Source organism: Symphalangus syndactylus, chromosome 14, assembly GCF_028878055.3.
Source record: "Symphalangus syndactylus isolate Jambi chromosome 14, NHGRI_mSymSyn1-v2.1_pri, whole genome shotgun sequence".
In the NCBI taxonomy this organism is placed as follows: domain Eukaryota; kingdom Metazoa; phylum Chordata; class Mammalia; order Primates; family Hylobatidae; genus Symphalangus; species Symphalangus syndactylus.
This window is the reverse complement of record NC_072436.2, coordinates 115,717,170-115,723,169: the sequence shown is the minus strand read 5'-3', so window position 1 is coordinate 115,723,169 and position 6,000 is coordinate 115,717,170. Positions and strand designations below refer to the sequence as shown.

Here is a 6,000-nt window from a genome sequence, read left to right as displayed (position 1 = left end):
CCCTGCTGGGATCCCAGAAAAGGAAAACCCTAGTGGGGGTCTTCCCCAGGGCCTCTGCTAACAAGGAGCGAGGAACTGCTGTTCTCCTGGTCTTCCAGGTAGGAACCGCATCCATGGGGCAGGATCCAGGATGGCTTTTTGGAATAAGCAGGGGAGGGCATAACCAGACATTGGTCACTTTAAATCTTCTGCTTGAGCTTCTTCTTTCACCAAGTCTTGCACTGCCAGGGGCAAAAAGCCAGGAGAAAAAGATGTACCTTCACAGTACATTAAAAGGCACGCCCCCTGTAGTCCCAGCTACTGGGAGAGGCTGAGGCAGGAGAATGGCGTGAACTCAGGAGGCGGGGCTTGCAGTGAGCCGAGATTGCGCCACTGCACTCCAGCCTGGGCGACAGAGCAAGACTCCGTCTCAAAAAAAAAAAAAAGAAAAAATGACACGCCCAACGTGGGGCTCGAACCCACGACCCTGAGATTAAGAGTCTCATGCTCTACCGACTGAGCTAGCCGGGCTTTCTTACAGGGTTTTTTCCGTATCTACAAATGGGCCGGGTGGCCTAAGGGTGGTGGAAACAAAGTGAGGTAATGAATCACTCCGGGAAACCAGGGCGCACTTGGGGTCCCCCACAACAGGCTCAGTTCCCACCGACGTCCCCGCTAGTGCAGGACTTCCCTCACCACCCCGCGATCTCCCATAAATGGGGGTGACCTGCCAGAGTCTCCTTCGGTGCCGCGCCGGCATAAATCTGTGTTCTCCCAATCTGTGCCCTCCGCTGAAAAGGCCTTCTTTCAGAAAGAGAAAAAACATCTCCAGACTGCGACTGCACGCACTTAAAGAGTGAATGACAACCTTGGCAACCTTTTTTTTTTTTTTTTTTTGAGGCCTCTTGAGTTACAGGGACAGGAGAGTTCTGCTGTGTATGGCCCATCCTTGCAGCTGCAGACAGAAAGCCCAAAGCTCACTGGGACTCACAGAAGCCCTCGCAGGTACTGCTCCGCACTGTAACCTACTGTGACGTGCATCTAGTTGTTCCCTTTCCATTACTGTGTGCTTCTATATCTAGAACTATTTGGTTCTTTTTTCAGTCTAGAAGGTTGGAGGTCCTGATGTCAAAGATATTTTCTTTATTGCCTTTCATTTCTTTAGACACAGTAGGGATAGTTGTATTATAAGTCCGATACACTTTGCATCTGAAATGTTTGCAATTTTGTTTCTGTTCCTGTTAATGAGTTGTTGCTCCTGGTACCTTCTTTGCTTGCTAATTTTTAGAGTGCAATGTCCATTTTCCTTGCAAATTTCTTTGTGTAGGAAATTCTGTGAGATCTGGAATACAAATGTATTTGCCCACACACAGAAAAAATTATTGTTTGCTTCTGCAGGGGCTCAAGGGCGTAACCAGACATTGGTTACTTTAAATCTGCTTGAGTTTTCTTTCCACTTGGTTCTCAAGCGCTCAAAATTGGGTTAGTCATGACTCTTGGTTCATGGCATGTTCTCAAACCCAGCATCCCAAACAAAAAGGAAGACTCTGCCAATAGATTCTGTCCTCAGAGTAGATGCGAGGAGGCCCCAGTCCTGGTGGGAGCTGGGACTCAGGACGCGGATACCCAGGCTCCTGGGTTCGGTCTGCACCCCTTCCAGAACTAGGATAGGGGAGCAGAGGAGCCCCAGAAAGCTACAGGCAGGTGAGGAGTGTCGGGATGTAGGGAGGGAGAGGACTCTGGACCCCAGATACAAATGCCCATAGCCCATCTCCTCTGCTGAAGTGCCTGGCTTTCTCTCCTTAAGGCTCTAGACGCCTGAGCCAGGGACACTGGGTGGGAATCCCAGGGTAGACATTTTAAGGTGTCTGACAGTGAAGACTCGGCTCTTACTGTATATAGGGAGAACTTATCTCTTCTTCAGTGCCTCGAGTGAATTCCTACTGACAAAAGTAGCTCATAAATAATAATAATAATAAAAGCAGAAAACAAAAATAGCAAAATATCAAACAAAAATATCAGGGGATAGGGCTCTGGCGACACTGGTGACAAAACTCCAAATAAATTTTAAATGTGGCAGTAGGTGGTGTCAGACAGCTTTAGATCTTTGTATAAATCAACTTTGAAGTCTGAGCGTGGTGGCTGATGCCTGTAATCCTAGAGCTTTGGGAGGCCAAGGCAGGCTGATCACCTGAGGTAAGGAGTTGGAGACCAGCCTGGCCAACATGGTGAAACCCTGTCTCTACAAAAAAAAATACAAAACTTAGCAAGGCATGGTGGCATGTGCCTGCAGTCCCAGCTACCTGGGAGACTGAGGCAGGAGAATTGCTTGAACCCAGGAGGTGGAAGTTGCAGTGAGGTGAGATAGTACCACTGCACTCCAGCAGGGTCGACAGAGACTCTGTCTCAAAACAAGCAAACAAACAAAACTTCGAAGGACTCGGGCTGCGCTGACCTGTCAGAGTTGTCTGGATCTCTGATATTTATCTAAAGTAGGAAAGGGTAGAAACCGATATTTTGGACCAAAAGCCGGGCTCGTCCGGGATTTGAACCCGGGACCTCTCGCACCCTAAGCGAGAATCATACCCCTAGACCAACGAGCCACACGCTACATTTCCTCCGGCTTGTCTTTGTGGCCCTCGTGGAGTTCTCGTGGCGAGAGGTGGGGACCCAGCAGAGCAGAGCTAGGAGGAGACTCCGATTTCCTGAAGTCTGGAAGAGACCAGTTCAAGCGCGGGTGGGTGCGGAGGGAGCCCTGAGCCCTCGCTTCTCCCTGAGCCGCACAAAATGGGGAGCGTCCCCTGTGCCCCCACAATCCGGGTCACCCCGGGCCCTCGCCCGCCTCCGCCACTCAGCCCTGGGCTGGGGATCCGGGCGTCACGCCGCGTCGCGTAGTGAGGAGCTCCAGCTCCGGCGGGACATGGGAACCTCCCAAAAGCGGGCAGCGGCTGCGCTGAGGGTCTGCGAACCGCGACCACTGGACGCCCGCCTTGGAAACGCTGCAGCCCGGCGGCTGGTGCAGATGGGTGGTCAGCAAAGGCCTGGCGAGTGCACCAGGAACCAGCCACCAGGCCCCCTACCTCGACGCGCCCCACGCTTCTCCCGCTCCGGTCCTCCCTTCTGCCCCAGGGAAGCCAAAACCCAGAAGGCGAGCTTCCCATGTGGAACCTCAATTCAAGAGGCTGACACTGAGCGTCGCTTCGCTCCACCAGACCCGCGGCGCCCGCCGGAGTCAGCGATGTACCTCTTTCCCCTTCACTGGGGGAACTGGCGGAATCTCCGGTCACCAGGACGTGGGGAAGCAGAGGCCCCTTGCGGCAGCAGAGGCCGCGTCCAGGCGTCGGCTCTGGGGCACCTTTTACTGTCACTCTGTCCTTCTCTGTGTCCAAATTTCACCCGGAGCCCGAGAATTCGGCAGATCTGGACTGAAAGGGTCTCCCCCTCCCCTCCGGATCCAAGCCTCGAATTTCCTGGCTCAGTGGGAAGGCCTCGGGGTCTGGGCGTGGAGACGGGACCCGAGACCCCCACCGCGCCAGGGCCCACTAAAGTGCTGCCAGCTGATGCCCCGGCCTTCGCCCCTCCTTCGTCTGTCCCTCATTCCCCTCCCTCTGGCACCCCGCCACATGTATTACTCCGCGCAATACCATGCAATTTTAAGCTGGAATAGGGCTCACCTGAGACTGGAGCCGCCACACTCTCGAACTCTACGAAAAATTTATGCCCATAAATAAACGAGCCAGGCGCATTCTTCCTTATTCTAAATAACCTCCTCCTGCTGCACGAGGTCTTCTCCTTTAACCACGGTTACCGCAGTTGGCAGTGCTGGATCCCATTTCAGGGTGATGGAATCGACTGCAAGGCGAACGATTCAGGCCCGTCCGTCTGCCTCCCGGGCCCCCGGGAGGTCTCCACTGAGGCCCTGCCAACAGAAGCCTCCCTCTGCCTTCCTAGTCTCCTGTCCCTGCTGAAAATGCGAGAAGGGAAAAAAAGAGAAGGAAAAGGGGGCTTGTTCGGGATTTGAACCTGGGACCTCTCGCGCCCAAAGCGAGAATCATACCCCTAGACCAAAGAGCCGCCGCTTCCTCGTTTTTTTTTTCTTTTTTTTTTTGTTGTTGTTTTTTGACACATCCTTCCGCCCCTGATGCAGAGCGAGGCTCTTTCCATCGCCCCAATAGCTCAGTCCTTAGGGCGCGCACCTGCGAATCTGGGCTTGTGGGTTCGCGGCCACCCTCAGATTTGCGAGGCAGGCTTTACTGCTGCTGGATAAACCAACAAGGTTATCCGCTGAGGTTATGAGCTGGTGGTTTAAAAGTCGTGCTGATATGAAATATAGGTGCATTTGCCTATTACTAAGGTAAAAGGATTTCCAGGCAGGATAGTGATGTCAGAAATCACAAAAGAAATGTACAGATTTTACCCAAGTTTTTAAAACGGCAAATGACAATCCAAAGAAAATACAATCTGAATGACAAATCAAGGGCTTATTACTGGCCTTCATAGGTTTTTTTTTTTTTTTTTTTGAGACACGGTTTCGCTCTTGTTGCCCAGGCTGGAGTGGTATCTCGGCTCACTGCAACCTCTGCCTCCTGGGTTCAAGCAATTCTCCTGCCTCAGCCTCCCAAGTAGCTGGAACTACAGGCCTGAGCCACCACACCTAGCTGATTTTTGTATTTTTAGTAGAGACGGGGTCTCCCCACCTTGGCCAGGCTGGTCTTGAACTCCTGAGCTCAAGTGATCCACCCACCTTGGCCTCCCAAAGTGCTGGGATTACAGGTGTGAGTTTGAGACCAGCCTGGGCAACATAGTGAGACCTCGTTCCTACAAAAAAAAAAAAAAAAAAAAAAAAAATCAGTCGACAAGACATGGTGGCTCAGTACTGTAATCTCAGCACTTTGGGAGGCCGAGGCGGGCAGATAACCTGAGGTCAGGAGTTCGAGAGCAGCTTGGCCAATATGGTGAAACCCCATCTCTACAAAAATATGAAAATCAGCCAGGCCTGGTGGCAAACACCTGTAATCCCAGCTATTCAGGAGACTGAGGCAGAAGAATTGCTTGAACCTGAGAGGTGGAGGTTGCAGTGAGCCAAGATCATGCCACTGCATTCCAGCCTAGGCAACAGAGCAAAACTCCGTCTCAAAAAAAAAAAAAAAAAGTTAGTTGAGTGTGGTGGCAATCACCCGTAGCCCCAGCTACTCAGGAGGCTGAAGTAGGAGGATCTCTTGAGCCCTGGAGGTGGAGGCTTGCAGTGAGCCATGTTCATGCCACTGTCCTCCAGCCTGGGTAACAAACCCTGTCTCAAAATAATAATAATAATAATAATAATAATAATAATAATAATAATAATTTGGATCTTGGATAGAGGCATACACAAAAGGAAGATGGTGTGAAGGCCCAGGGAGAAGACGGCTGTCCCCAAGCCAAGGAAGGAGGCCTCAGCACCAACCAACCCTGCCCATACTTAGTCTCAGCCTCCAGCCTCCAGAATAGCGAGAACATAAATTTCTGTTTTTTTTTGTTTTTTTTTTTTATTTTTTTTTTGAGACAGAGTCTCGCTCTGTCACCCAGGCTGGAGTGCAGTGGCGCAATCTCGGCTCACTGCAAGCTCCGCCTCCCGGGTTCACGCCATTCTCCTGCCTCAGCCTCTCCGAGTAGCTGGGACTACAGGCGCCCGCCACCACGCCCGGCTAATTTTTTGTATTTTTAGTAGAGACGGGGTTTCACCGTGGTCTCCGTCTCCTGACCTCGTGATCCGCCCGCCTCGGCCTCCCAAAGTGCTGGGATTACAAGCGTGAGCCACCGTGCCCGGCAATTTCTGTTACTTAATCCACTCAGTCTATGGTACTGTTATGGCGACCCTAGCAAATAACAGCAAAAAAACTAATATAGTATTATTCAATAATACCAAATATTATTCAGTCATAATTAGGAATGAATTGTGTGTATGTCAGTAATTCATTCCTAAGGATGAACCTTGAATACATTATGTTAAGTGAGAAAGCCAGACATGAAAGACTGCTGTTG

General features: G+C 51.2%; 2 non-coding genes across 2 annotated transcripts; both read right to left on the bottom strand.

Moving 5' to 3' along the window:
• Window positions 1-437: 437 nt before the first annotated feature.
• On the bottom strand, window positions 438-510 carry TRNAK-CUU (transfer RNA lysine (anticodon CUU)). The gene has a single exon. It is a non-coding gene; the product is annotated as a tRNA-Lys (tRNA).
• Window positions 511-2,510: 2,000 nt separating this feature from the next.
• Window positions 2,511-2,582, bottom strand: TRNAP-AGG (transfer RNA proline (anticodon AGG)). Its single transcript has one exon. It is a non-coding gene; the product is annotated as a tRNA-Pro (tRNA).
• Between the last annotated feature and the right edge of the window lie 3,418 nt (window positions 2,583-6,000).